The sequence below is a fragment of the Alligator mississippiensis genome, chromosome 5, assembly GCF_030867095.1.
Source record: "Alligator mississippiensis isolate rAllMis1 chromosome 5, rAllMis1, whole genome shotgun sequence".
Lineage (NCBI taxonomy): Eukaryota > Metazoa > Chordata > Crocodylia > Alligatoridae > Alligator > Alligator mississippiensis.
In genome coordinates this window covers 4634901-4649975 of record NC_081828.1, presented here as the reverse complement: position 1 = coordinate 4649975, position 15075 = coordinate 4634901, and positions in this window count along the sequence as shown.

The following is a 15075-nucleotide window of genomic DNA, read 5'->3' as shown; positions in this document are numbered from 1 at the left end:
TCTCACTGGACAGAAAAGCTCAGGTGAAATGCATGTGTTAAGTGATTTGCCTGGGGCCACATAGTGAGTCTGTGGCAGAGACGGGAACAGACTTCCCATGCAGTGTCAAGTCTCCTGTCCATGTGATTTTTTGTTCTCAAGAGCTCCCAGCTGTCCTGCAGCTTTAGCATTGTACATGGATTTCAAAGCCAAGATCCTGAGAGTTTGCTAGTAATTGCTCACTCAGCAGCATTCAACTGGGATTAGACATTTAACACTTCCCTTGCGTAAGCATTTCAGCCCATGTGGTGGGGGAGGAGGGGAGGTCTTAGTGAGGATGAAAGACCATTGGGGGTTGCAAAGCAACTTTAAACGTCATCCTGAAATGAATAACACCAACCGTTGTTTGTCTTTGCCCACCCGGTCTGATCCAACGCCCGGTCTTTGTGTGTTTGCAGATCCATAATTGTTCCATTAACCATTATGCTCCTTGGACACCGAATGAAACAGAAGCGGGTGTCATTAGAAGCAAAAGTCCGGTGCTAACAAAAGGCAAGTGACAGCTTGGCCTGGCATGAGTTGGTTCACACTGCTTGGGTAGCTGTTATATGAGAGAAATCACAGGGCACAATTCCCCTGCAGATCCCAGGAAACCAGAATGAGTGGTGGGGGCGGAGGGGGGTCCCATCTTTCTCTGTACCTTTAGCAAGTCTTTACTGGCTCATGTCACTGGTAGCTGGGATGTCTACAATGCTTTGAATAATCTGCAGCAGGGCTGTCCAGCTTCTTTGTCCCAGTGGGTTGGTCCTGGAGATGCACCAAGGAGCCTTGCGGGCCATGATTTAACCCCTCGCAAGCTGCAGGCAGCCCATGGGATGCCACTTGAGCAGTCCTGATCTACCCTATAGTTCGTTGTCTAGTTTTTTGCTTTCGAGGTGGAGTGGTTTAGCAGGTCGGACACTGAGCGGGGAACCAGGAGAGCTGGGTTGTGGCTGTAGCTCTGCTACCGATCCGCTGTGTGATCTCAGTCAAGTCACTTCACTGCTCTGTGCTTCAGTTTCCTCTTAGCGTATTGAGGTTGTTACAGACTCTTCATTGTGAAGATTGAGACCTGATTCTACCCATACCTGTGATTTTACAGCTCCTGTTTTTAGCTGAGGAGCTCCTGTAACATAAATAAATGCAGGCAGCTACTGCTCATCAACACTCTTTAGGATGATAAGCCTTCTTGGTGTAGGTCCCCTTGCCTGCAGTGAGATGATCAGATAGTTCCTGTGTGATCTAGTTCAGCTGAGGTGAGACCTGGTTTCTCTCCATGGTGTAGGCTAAAGTTGGCCATTTTATCATGAACATACAAGCTTGGGGGCAGTTGTGCCATGCGTGATGGCTACTGTAGGGAGCCAGGGAGCAGTCCCTGCAGGCCAAACCATGACCCTGAATCCTACCCGAGGTCCCGAGGCAGAACATGTTCAGGAGAACACGAGTGCAGAGTTTTCAGGATCCCTAATTTTGTCTGCTATACAGAGTAGTGTTTCTCAACCCATGGGTCATGACCCAAAAGTGGGTCTCAAGACTATACGAAAGGGTTGTGAACAAAACTGTAAAAATAGATTCTCCTTTAAAGAAGAAAAACATGGGAAACTGGCTTTTCCTTTGCCCCCATGCCTCAAAGACACCCTTTACCCCACATGCTGGGAGGCTGGGGGAAGGGGGCAGTGGGTCAGGAGTGAGGGGCACTGGGTTGGGACTGGCCATTGATGCTTACAAATGGGTCCTGGTACAAAGAAAGGTTGAGAACCGCTGATGCAGAGCAATCCTGTCTGGGCTGAGGTCTTGAGGCAGGCTCTGATTTCTTGGATGGTGGCTAAGTGTAAGGACATGATACAAAGCATCTCCCTTCTGCCAGCTACAACATACCCAGGGACCACAAAGGTTGTTACCCCATACCAGCTCCTCCCCTTGATGCTAGTTTGCCTATTTCCTATTTCTTCACACCAATTACAGAGGTGACCATGTGCACAGCAGAGCAGCCAGGTAAGGTGTGGGGTATTTGGGGCCCAGGTGCAGCTGGTAGAAGTGTTAGGTGAGTTGTTCTTGGGGCTCCTTTTTCATACTGCGGTTTTGGAGCCCATGCTCCACCCCTATCCCATGCTTCCTACGTAGCATTATTAGCATGGGCCTCTGCAGTTGCATTTGGAAGCAAAGCTAATGGATCATGCACTATGTTTTGTGCTGGCTCAACAGCCCAGTGGGAATCGACTCCAGGGGGAATTGCACAATGCATCAGACCTGGACGTGCTAGCGGCTCTGCTCCACCTGGGGTTCATGGTCCTCATATGTTAGCAGCCTAAGGGTGTCTGTGTGGCCCGTCAGGCTTCTAGGAGGTAGTTTGTCCTCCCTCTTTTACCAGGGAGCTCTGGCTCGCAGGCTGCTACCACTTCTGTACTCTAACAGAATATCAGCCCTTGTGCTCCTACCCGGGGTCAAAGACAGATGTTCAGCATTAGAACTAATAACCAGAGGCTGGAGAAGTTCACTGAAGTAGGTCGAATAGTTCCACTATCCTTTTATACACAAGTTATTTATGATGCAAGCACTTGTGACGGCACACATGGGATCCATTGCTGCAGTATCTGTGAACATCATCTTTAAACCTCCATCCCATTGGCTTATTGCCTGGTCAGGTGCTGAGTTAAATGCATGAAATCATAGCCTCCTAGAGCTGTAAGGGACCTCAGGAGGTCACCTAATCCAACCCCGCACCCACCCCGGCTCAAGGCTGGATCATTCCTGCCTTAAACTAGACAACCGGTTCTTAAAAACGTTGTGAACAACCAGCTTGCACAACTACCAGGCACAATACCTGAAGCATCAAAGACACCCTAACTTGCTGCAGGTAAAGCAGGGGGATGAGGGCACTGTTGGTGTCCTGTCCTTGCAAAGAAAAGAAGACATTTGTTGAAATGCACTCGAGGTCCAAGGAAAAGACCTAAGCCCCCGCTGCAAAGGAAGGCAGAAATCCCCACAGACCTTGCTGATCTGACCATAGGGTAAAATTCCTTCCTGATCCCAAATGTGTTGATTTGGGCTGACCCTAAGCAGAATAGGGAGACCCTATGGCTTCTGTAGCTCTCCTTCCTCCTTTTAGCAGGGAAATCTGGCTCGCAAGTGCTACTGATGCATGCACGCCTCTGGGTTTTTTAAGTCCCAGCAGGAGCATTGGCAGACCCTAGCCAAAATCTCCAGCTTTGGCTGCAGCCAACACGCAGTGTTTCTAAGGAAAGTGAAAAACACCCCTGACACCCATAACAGGAGGGGAAAATTGCCTTCCTAACCCCATGTGACTTCTTCATCATGGCAGGGAAGAACCGAGAGAAGTAACTATTTTAGTCTGGTCAGGCAAAAGGCAGAACTCTTTATCAACTAATTAAATCCGAGATGTATTTATACAATCCGAGATATACACAGAGATGTTAATCACAAGGAAAAACTGAGTCACAGCTATTTTCTTTTCAGGACCCTGTTTCAGCATTGTTTGCCTCCAAATAGGCACGGTGCAGTCCTGCTACCAAAATGCGGTGACAGGACACCAGGGAAGGTACAAATATTGTAAGGAGTGAAAGAACTGGAACTGCTTGCTTGAGTTCACAATCAAGTCTGGGTCCAATACAATTTCACCATGACTAGTGCATGCAGGATTTGTAGTGTGTGGGTGTCCTCACCTAGCCAGGTCTGGTGAAAGAAGTGGTGAAGGAATGGTTTTCCAAACAGCCCCTTTAAAATTTTAAAATTTGCTTCTTAAAGGATGGCCCTGCTGGGGGAGAAGAGCAGTCTACAAGCTGCAAGGGAAATGTCCGCTCCTTGACTTCCAGAGCCTTTGCTAGCTGCGTTTCTGCCTTCCTGAGCCAATGTATTTAACTGGACCAGTACAGCTGCACCGAATGATGAAGCTGAGAACTGGGTAGAGAATCAAACTGGTGTCTAGATGATACCGATTGTTGCCAACAATGGAAATCTTGTACACCTACCAAGTTTGGCACCCCTGTAGCACTAATGTTCTGCGTGGTTTTTAGTCACTCTCAAGATTTCAAAGTACTTGACAAAGCTGAAGTAACTGGGAGTTGGGTAGGAGCCTGTTGCTCTCTTTTTACAGACGGCAAAACTCAGCTGAAGAGAAGCTAGACATGACTTGGTAACGACAAGAAGCCGTGGGGACTTGGCATCCCATCCCCTGGTCCTAACCCCCTTTGCCATTTTTATTCATTATTGCGAGCTGAATGATCATGATGCCCTGATTTCCCATCACTCAAAAAAGTATTAAATATGCTTTTTTGAGTTCACTTGTATATAAGTAGGAATCCCTTCCAACCCTGTGATGAAGTACCTTGAAGCCCACCTAGTCCAAATCCCTACATAGATGCAAGCTTCTCTGTTCTTAAATCATCCCAAAGAGATGTTTGTCCAGCCTCTTCTTGAAAACCTGCAGCAAAGCATCTTCCACAACTTCCCTGGACAGCTGGCTCCATTATCCCACTGCTCTACGGTTCAGAAGTTCGTCCTGAGATTTAATCTAAATCTGTATGGCTGTAGGTTAAACTCATTGCTGCCCTCTGGCAGGGAGAACCATGTTCCTCCATCCTTCCCCTGGCAGCTTTCAAACAGAAGACTGCAATCCTATTCCTGCTTTTAGTTTCCTTTCCTTCAAACTAAATGCATACCTAGTTCCTCCATTATGGAGCTGCCTTGCAACCCCTTTGCTATCTTTGTTGCTTGCCTCCGGTTGCTAGTTTCTTTCCCTTCTTCTCCAAATGCAAGACCCAGAACTAGACACGGCGCAGCCAGTCTCGCGGTGAAATGAAGCAGATAGCCAGCATTTCTCTTCCCCTTTGCTGCATGGAGGATTGTAATTGCCTCATGTGCAATTCCCCTCTGCTGTAGGAAGGTCACTATTAGGACAAGAGAATATCATGTACAGATGTTGGCAGCCTTTTGATGGTGCAAGCCGGAGCTTGTGACCTGGCTGGGTGGGGGCTGGAAGTCTCTGCCATCTGGTCTCTCCAGTGGCCAGCTGCCTGCATTCGCTTTGCAAGGCTGCATTGGTGTTTCTCTCACTGCAAATTCCTGGCCCCTATTATCTAGGAACCTAACCAAGGCTTAGAGCCCCATTGTGCTGGGCTTTGTTGGGATAAAGACCTAATGAGCTTGCAAGTCTGTGTGTGATGTGACCTGGATGGACACACAGGGGGGTGAGCAGTGGAATGGGGTAGGCAATGCTGTGACAGCAAAGATAGCTATGGTTGCCTAAATAAGCAGTGCCAGCAGTTGTAGGATGTCACCTGCCTACCCAAAGCCAGTGGTTGTGATTTCATAGACATTAGGGGCTGGAAGGGACCTCATGAGATCATTGGGTCCAGTCTTCCCGCCATAGGTGGGAACTCAGCTGGGATCAAGTGACCCCAGCAAGAAATATATCCATCTGGTTTTTGAAGGAGCCCAGAGTAGGTGCTTGCACCATCTCTGGGGGGCGTTTGTTCCAGACCCTGAACACTTGCACTGTAAAGAACTTTTTTCTTATATCCAGTCTAAATTGGCCTTCCTGGAGTTTATGGTCGTTATACCTTGTTATCCCATTCGGGAGCTCTGGTGAACAGATGCTCTCCCCAGTCCTGATGCACCCCACATCATATACTTTGTAAGCTGTCACCAAGTCCCCCCCGAGCCTTCGCTTCTCCAGACTGAAGAGTCCCAAGTCCCTCAGCCTCTCATAGATTCATAGATGTTAGGGTCAGAAGGGACCTCAATAGATCATGGAGTCCGACCACCTGCATAGGCAGGAAAGAGTGCTGGGTCTAGATGACCCCAGCTAGATGCCTATCTAACCTCCTCTTGAAGACCCCCAGGGTAGGGGAGAGCACCACCTCCCTTGGGAGCCCGTTCCAGACCTTGGCCACTCAAACTGTGAAGTTCTTCCTAATGTCCAGTCCAAATCTGCTCTCTGCCAGCTTGTGGCCATTGTTTCTTGTAACCCCCGGGGGCGCCTTGGTGAATAAAACCTCACCAATTCCCTTCTGTGCCCCCGTGATGAACTTATAGGCAGCCACAAGGTCGCCTCTCAACCTTCTCTTGCGGAGGCTGAAAAGGTCCAGGTTCTCTAGTCTCTCCTCGTAGGGCTTGGTCTGCAAGCCCTTAACCATACGAGTGGCCCTTCTCTGGACCCTCTCCAGGTTATCCGCATCCCTCTTGAAGTGTGGCGTCCAAAATTGCACGCAGTACTCCAACTGCGGTCTGACCAGCGCCCGATAGAGGGGAAGTATCACCTCCTTGGACCTGTTCGTCATACATCTGCTGATGCACGATAAAGTGTCATTGGCTTTTCTGATGGCTTCGTCACACTGCCGGCTCATGTTCATCTTGGAGTCCACTAGGACTCCAAGATCCCTTTCCACCTCTGTGCCACCCAGCAGGTCATTCCCTAGGCTGTAGGTGTGCTGGACATTTTTCCTCCCTAGGTGCAGCACTTTGCATTTCTCCTTGTTGAACTGCATCCTGTTGTTTTCTGCCCACTTGTCCAGCCTATCCAGGTCTGCCTGCAGCTGTTCCCTGCCCTCCGGCGTGTCCACTTCTCCCCATAGCTTTGTGTCATCTGCAAACTTGGACAGAGTACATTTGACTCCCTCGTCCAAGTCGCTGATGAAGACATTAAAGAGTATCGGTCCAAGGACCGAGCCCTGCGGGACCCCACTGCCCACACCCTTCCAGGTCGAAACCGACCCATCCACCACGACTCTTTGGGTGCGACCCTCTAGCCAATTCACCACCCACCGGACTGTGTAGTCATCCACGTCACAGCCTCTTAACTTGTTCACCAGTATGGGGTGGGATACCGTATCAAAGGCCTTCCTGAAGTCTAAGTATATGACATCCACCCCTCCTCCTGTGTCCAGGCGTTTCGTAACCTGGTCATAGAAAGAGACTAGATTGGTCAGGCACGATCTGCCTGCCACGAACCCGTGCTGGTTTCCCCTCAGCATAATTTGTCCTGCCGGGCTCTCACAAATGTGAGCCTTGATAATTTTTTCAAAGACTTTGCCAAGGATGGAGGTGAGACTGACCGGCCTATAGTTGCCCAGGTCCTCCTTCCTCCCCTTTTTGAAAATGAGGACCACGTTAGCCCTTTTCCAGTTCTCCGGGACTTGGCCCGTGTGCCACGAGCGTTCAAATATTCCCACCAGTGGCTCTGCAATGACGTCGGCCAGTGCCTTCAGGACCCTCGGATGGAGCCCATCCGGGCCTGCCGACTTAAAGGCATCCAGTTCTTCCAAGTGACTCTGCACCACCTCAGGATCTACGCATGGCAGTCTGGCGCCTTGCTGCTGCCTCTCTACAACCCCAGTGAGAGACTTGTCGTGCCCCTCGCTTAGGGACACTGAGGCAAAGAACTCGTTGAGGAGTTCAGCCTGGTCCCCCCTATCTGTCACCAATTGTTTCTGCCCATTTAGCAGGGGTCCTATTCCTCCCTGGGCCTTCCTTTTACTCCCAATATATCTAAAAAACAATTTCTTGTTGTCTTTTACTTGGGTTGCCATCCTCAGCTCCATGGCAGCTTTGGCCCGCCTAACTGCCTCCCTACAAGCACGAGCAGAGGAGGTATATTCGTCTTTGGTGATCTCTCCCTGTTTCCACTTTTTATGTGCTCCCCTTTTGGCCCTTAGGCTGCCCTGGATTTCTCTGGTCTGCCAGGGAAGCCTCCTGGCCCCTTTCCCTCTTTTGCCTCACTCGGGGATCGTCTTGCTTTGTGCCCGAAGGATCGTTTCCTTAAGGCACAGCCACTCTTCTTGGGCACCCATCCCTTCAAATCTCCTACTCTGCAGTGCGTCCTTGACTAATCGCCTGAGTGCACTGAGATCAGCTTTCCTAAAGTCTAGCACTTTCACCCTACTAGTTACCTTACCCACTCGCCGTCTTATGGTGAATTCTATTATTAGGTGATCACTGTCTCCCAGATAGCTACCGATCTGGAGGTCCCCTATCATGTCATCTCCCGTTGCCAATACCAGATCCAGTATGGCATTCCCCCTAGTGGGACCATGCACCTCCTGTGTCAGGTGGAGGTCCTGTACACAGGTTAGAAACCTGCGTGAGCGATGGGACCTTGCTGTCTGCGTCTCCCAGCAGATGTCCGGGTAGTTTAGGTCCCCCATGACTACCGCCTCTTTAGCTGTTATGGTCTCCGAGAGTTGCCTCAGGAGCCCTGAATCTTCCTTCCCCTTGATGTGGGGGTCTGTAGCAGACCCCTACCACCAAATCCCTTTCTCCTTGCCCCCCATGTAGCCTAACCCACAATCCTTCTACTTCCTCATCCTTGGATTCTGTCTTGATGAGGGTTGATGTATATCGCTCACTGACATAGAGCGTAACCCCTCCCCATTTCTTCCCCACCCTGTCCTTTCTGTACAATCTATAGCCCTCAATATGTACCGCCCAGTCATGGGATGAATCCCACCAGGTCTCTGTTAGCCCCACTAAGTCATAGGTGTTTAGTGCAAGCAGGAGTGCTAGTTCATCCTGCTTGTTCCCCATGCTCCTAGCATTAGTGTATAGGCACTTGAGCCCTGCGACTGGCGCCTTTGCTGCCCCCCCACTCCGAGTCCCATGGGGCCCATTGTTTCTTACCTTCTTGTTTCTTACCTGTTCTGTAGTGCTGGCCTCCCCATGGCTTTCAGGTTCCCAATATTCTCCTTCTTCAGGCTGGGCTGTCCTTGTGGGTGCCACATGGTTTGGTGGTCCACAGCTTCCCCTCCCCCCGACGAGCCTAGTTTAAAGCCCGCCGGAGGAGATCCGCCAACCTAGAAGAAAACACACGCTTACCTTTGGGGGACAGGTGAAGCCCATCCCAGCTGAGCATGTCCCTTGTCGTGATGTGCAGGTCGTTGTCCAGGAAGCCGAAGCCTGCCTCGAGACACCATTGCCGAAGCCACCAGTTGGTCTCTCTGATGCAGTTCTCCTGCCGTCTTCTGCGCCTGTTCACTGGTAGGATGGAAGAGAAAACCACCTGTGCACCGAACTCCCTCAGCCGCCCAGAGCACTGTAGTCCGCCATCAGGTGGTCGGGTGTTCTCCTGGCCGCATCATTAGTACCCGCATGGACTAGGACCATGGGGTAGTAATCGGTGGGCTTGATCCTGGCCTGGATTACCTCCGTCACATCCCAAATCTTTGCTCCAGGGAGGCAGTATACCTCTCATGCTGAGGGGTCCTGGCGACAGATGGGCCCTTCCGTACCTCTCAGGATGGAGTCGCCTATGACGAGCACTCGTCACCTCCTCCTCTGGGTCCTCTTGGATCTCTTGACCTGTTCGGAGTGTGAAGAATGTAGTGTTTCTTCCTGCCCAAGGGTTTCCTCCTCCCCTTCCATATCCTGCAGGGTTGCCAGGGCCTCGTACCTGTTCTCCAGTCGGACTGGAGAAGCTGGTACCGGTTCGCTGCGAGCTGCTCCGGTCCTGGCTGTGACCGTCTGCCACTCTGCTGCGGAGGGCTTTCCCCGGGCTGCTTCTTCCTTGGGTGCCTGGGCCTGCAGGGAGAGGAAATAGCTGTCAATCTCATCCTCCGCCTCCCTGATCCCCCTGAGCCTGCTAACCTCCTCCCGGAGCTCCCTCACCTGCGCCTCCAGAGCCCTAAAATGGGCACCTGCCGGACAGGTGTGGGGGCCCCCAATCTCTGCCCCCCCCGGCCCTGCCGGGGATCCCCCACACCCCAGGAGGTAGGGGGACATCAGCTCCCCCATGGGCTCGGTCTGGGTGGAGGCCTTAGACCAGCTCCGGTTAGCCTTGTCCCCCTGGGCATTGGTGGCTCATGTTCGTTTTGTGGTCAATCAAGACCCCCAAGTTCCTTTCGGTCGTGGTAGTGAGCATAGCACGGCCGAGCCTGTGAGCATATTGGGGGGTTTTCCTACTGAGGTACAGCACCTTATACTTCTCTTCATTGAAGGCCATTGGGTTTTGGTTGGCCCACCTTGAGAGCATGTCCTGGTTGGCCTGTATTCCCAGCCTGTCCTGCAGCGTGTCAGCCGTCTCCCATAATTTGTTATCATTTGCGAACTTGGCCAGGTCATGTTTGACTCCTGAATCCAGAACATTGATGAAGATGTTAAAGAGTACTGGCCCAAGTACTGAGCCCTGATGAGGGACTCCACTGGTCATCCTGCGCCACGTTGATTTGTTCCCATCAACTAGTACTCTTTGGGTCCAACCCTGTAGCCAGTTCCCTAGCCATTGGACTGTATAATGATCAAGGCCACAGTTCCCCAGCTTAATCATGAGGACATCAGGGGGAACTAGGTCAAAAGCCTTCTTGAAATCCAGACAAATGAGGTCCACATCATCTCCCTTGTCCAGGGCACATGTTACCTGGTCATAGAAGGAGATGGGGTTGGTCAGGCAAGACCTGCCAGTCAGAAAGCCATGTTGGCTGGCATTCGGAAGCTTGCCTTCAATTAGTCTGACGTTGATGGATCCCTTGACAATTTTCTCCAGGATTTTTCCAGGGATGGACATCAGACTGATTGGTCTATAGTTCCCTGGGTCATCCCGCCTCCCTTTCTTGTAGATAGGGATCATGTTGGCTTTTTTCCAGTCATCCAGGACCTTGCCTGAGTGCTATGAATTTTCAAATATCTCTGCCAAGGGGGGTGCAGTGATGTCTGCCAGCTCCTTCAAGATTCTTGGGTCATCTTGTCTGGGCCTGTGGACTTGTGAATGTCTAGTTTCTCGAGGTGTTCCCTCACCTGATCCACGTCGATTTTTGGGCCCGTCGCCCGCTCCCAGAATGGCTTGTGCCATTCCTGATAGTGTGATCCTCCTGGGAGGGTGAGAAACCGATGCAAAAAAGTCATTTAGGAGACTGGCCCTTTCCTGGGCATTTGATGTCAGTTGCCCCATTGGATCTCACAAGGGCCCAACACTGTCCTTGTTCTTTTTACTACTCACATATCTAAAGAAGGACTTTTTTTGTTGTTCTTGATTCCCGTGGCTAGCCTGAGTTCGGTTTGTGCCTTGGCTTTTCTTGACCGCTCTCTACAGGTGCAGGTGAGAGCAGAGTTAATCCTCTTTGGTGCCTCCTGTTTTCCAGCTGGTGTAGGCTACTCTTCTGATCATAATGAGGTCCAACAGTTCCTTATTCAGCCATAGGGGCTTCCCTGCCCGTTGACTGCATTTCTTGCAAGACGGTATAGCTTTCCCCTGTGCTTCAAGGATTGTTTTTGAGCAATGACCATTCCTCATGTACTCTCTTTTCTGGGGGGAGGGTACAGCCTCTAATTGCCTGCCTGACTGACCAGCTCTCTGTTTGCAGAAGTCAGCCTTCCCAAAGTTAAGGACTTCTGTTTTACTGAGGGGTTTGCCTGCTCTTTGGTGAACTAAGGTGCCCAATTCATGGTCGCTGACACCAAGCTTCCCCTCGATCCGCACGTCACTCACCAAGTCCTCCCCTTTGGCCAGGACCAGATCGAGCAATGCCTTTCCCCTAGTTGACTCATAGACCTCCTGGGTTAGGTAGAGGTCATCAATGCATATGAGAAAGCTATACAACCTGTCAGATTTGGCTGTCTGGTTATCCCAAGAGGTGTCAGGGAAGTTGAAGTCCCCCATGACGATCATGCATCGGGAGCTTGCGGCTTCAACCAGTTCCCTGTTGAATTCCCGATCTAGTTCTTCCTCTTAGTGGAGAGGCCTATAGTAGACTCCTACCAGTATGTCACTCTCCTCATGTCCTCCTCATATCTTGACCCAGAGGGTGTCGAGATGCTCTTCCTGGTTTGGAAACTCGATCTTCAGAGAGGTGAGCTGATCCTCGATGTAGGGAGCAACACCCCACCCCTCTTCCCCACACGGTCTTTTCTATACATGGTGTAACCCTCTACTGCCACCGGCCAATCGTAGGTGGAGCCCCACCAGGTCTCCGTAATCACTACAAGGTTGCAGTGATTATTGCATAGGAGAAAGGCCAGTTCCTCCTGCTTATTTCCCAAGCTCCTGGCGTTTGTGTACAGGCAGTTAAGTCTGCCATGAGAAGCCCGATGCTTCCCTGAGGGGTGAAGGGGGACCTTTCCTTGGGCTGTTGCCAGGGCGGGTTCCCTTGGGCTGCCCAAGGTGTTGGTAGTGCGGCTGACATGACCTGGGCTACAAGTGATAGTAGACCGCTCGTCTCCCAGCGGTCTCGGTTTAAAGCCCTGTCAAGAAGGTCAGCTATTCTGGCCAAGATGAGCTTCCCTTTCCAAGTGAGGCGGAGGCCATCCCTTCCCAACTCCTCTCTCATTGAAGTGCAGACCGTGGTTGAGGAACCCAAAACCCGCATTTTGCATGAGTTTTGCCTCTGCGGTGTTGCTTTTAAAGGGTGGTAAATTATTATCCCTAGTGAGTAGAGGGGGGGGGGGTTCTGCCTGTGTGCAGCGCAGGTGATTTTAAAAGTGAAACATAGGGTGGCTAGCAAAAAATCTATGTGCACCTGGTGTCTGGCTGGGCAGCTCATTTGGAGCTTGGTGTAATGGGTTGATGTAAACTACAGCGGCTCTGAAGCTCCTCTAGTCTGAAGTACAGGGCCTGTCGCACGTGGCCGTCATGCATCATCCTCTAACAAGGTCATGCCTAATCCCACCCCTCGTTTCACATCCCTCTGCAAGTTCCTACCCTTGACTTTTCATCTCGGTGTACAGCAGCTTGAGCACAAGCCCTAGGAACTGCAGTGGGCACATTCACACCTGCGTGTTGGCATCTACCTCTGGGACATCTACCTAAAACAACTGGTGACTCTAGCTGGAATAATTAAGGGGATGGCTCCATTGCAATGACTGCTAGGACTGCAGCATAATGCAGATGTACTCAAATGAGCTTTAAACTAGTTAGTGGTGCTACCACTAATTGTGTAACCAGCTCAGTGTGAGATGCCAGTCCTTCCTGAAGCTGGGTAATTAGTTTAAATGTCTTTCTATGAGTGGCTGCTTAGGCAGTCTTGCTAGAATTACCTGCACAACCGCAGCTGTGACCCCCACGCAACCCCAAAGCAAGCAACAGAGCACCTCGGGAACTGCATATAAATGCAAGGGAAATGGGAATTCCCACTGTAGACCGGTTTGAGTTACTGCGTCTGCTCATCTTGCTGGCAGAAGGACTATCACAAAATTGCCAGGCACATCTGCAAGAGACTGACTGACTGAGGGAGAACAGGGCGTTTCGTTATCAGGCATGTGTCTTAACATACATTTCATGCATGCATAAAAGATAACGGGGGAGAGCTCCGTGGCATTCTGAAACCAGTTGTTTTCCTGATACCCTTTTGAGTGGACATCCTCTGTCTGGCAACTGCAGAAAAACTTAAGGGGGGGAGGTGACATCTGAGCCTTGTCTCTCTACTTCTGACCAGCCTGGGGCAATGAAGATGCCTGCTTCTTTTCTTGGAGGATTTTGGAGGGCTAGCTCCTACTGCAGTGCGAGGCAAAGCTCCCGCTAATTCCAATGAACAGCCGGCCTAGTGATAATGGCAGTGTAAATTACTAATCCCAGTAAATCCAACAGGTGCTACTGGTTTTAAACTGGTGTAAAGGCTTCCTTTTGTTTTATCATGGCAGCACCACTTGTACGGCTGTAGAAGCTGGGATTGCCAGCCGCGGACTGCTGTGTCCGGTGCTGTACGCACATAGAAAAAAAAACAGTTGAGCTTAAGTGTTGCACAAAATCAGGGGTTGAATCCTTCAGCTGGTAGTGATGGATTAATAGAGAAAAAGAGAAGACCTTTCCTTGTTTTGAAGGTGATCTTTGTGTTCAATGCATTTTCCACTGGTGCCAATCAGGGCCCAGGGCTCATGGATTTTCATAGATTTCATAGATGTTAGGGCTGGAAGGGGCTTCGGAAGATCATCGAGTCCAACCCTGAAGACCATGTAATCAAGAGGCAATATAAATCTCATTGTATTTAAATGGCCATTGCAACAAAAACCTAGGAGAGATCAATGTGAGAAATGCCTGTTCATAAGTCTCATTATTTGGGAGATGGAGCAATAGTCTGACTGGTACCTTTGATTTCAACTACAACTTTAAGAGGAAGCATCCTGTCTTATGCTGCTTGCATTGCGCGAGAGCTCATCAGGGCTCTGACTGCTCTATGGAAATAAGGTTTGCATCCTGGGAGGCTGTTGGGATGCACGTAGCAAGCATTTTTTTTTTTTTTAATTTTTGCAATAACAATGGACCAGAAGTCACCCAGAGAAACCAAAAATCCAAACTGAAGAAGTGGGGGAGAGAATAGAAATGGAAGAAAGCTGTCCCTGGGTTCTCACATCTGCTTGCAATTCTGGCAAGGAGCTGGATCGATCTGATGGGAGAAGAGGAAAACGTGGCTGGTTCCACGAGAGCCCTCTGTGTCCAGGTGGGATTTGGGCTAGGGCTGAATGACAGAGGTGGCTGGAAAAGTTTTTGGTTTCAGTTCAAGCAAGCAAAAGCCAGCAGTAAACCACCATTCATTGTTGGTTTGTATACCCACAGCAGTCAAACAAACATCCCCGGAGCCTCTCCTTATCACTTTATTACACCTGCTAGAATGAATAGATTAAAGAGGATGGAGGAGGGGAGAGAAAGCATAAGAATCCTGCAGAAAACTGGGTTTTGGGATTGTTAATTATTCTCTGGGGTCTCTAATCTTTAACTGGCAAACAGCATCACTAACTGTCTTAAACCTCCTCCTGGAGCATCCTGATAATAAACCATCTGCATGAAGGAACCCGGTTATCTGCCCTCCTCCAGCCGCCTGTGACACTGCTGTAGTGGGAGATAATAAACGTGTGGCATGTAATAATGACACGTCATTCACGATTATCAGGCTGATACCTAACCTTTTAGCTCCATTGTTTGTGATTCAGGGGGAAAAAAAAAGAGGAGGGGGGGTGGATATTTGGTACTAAACACACAAACTGGTTTCCCTAACTGTCTCGCTGCCACCTCCCATTAATGCCAGCAGAGCCAGTTGGTGGCATTAACTGGATTGATGGTGCCCCCCCTCCCCCCTAATAAAATGCTGTTTGATTTGCTGCGCTTGTAGCCATGGTGAT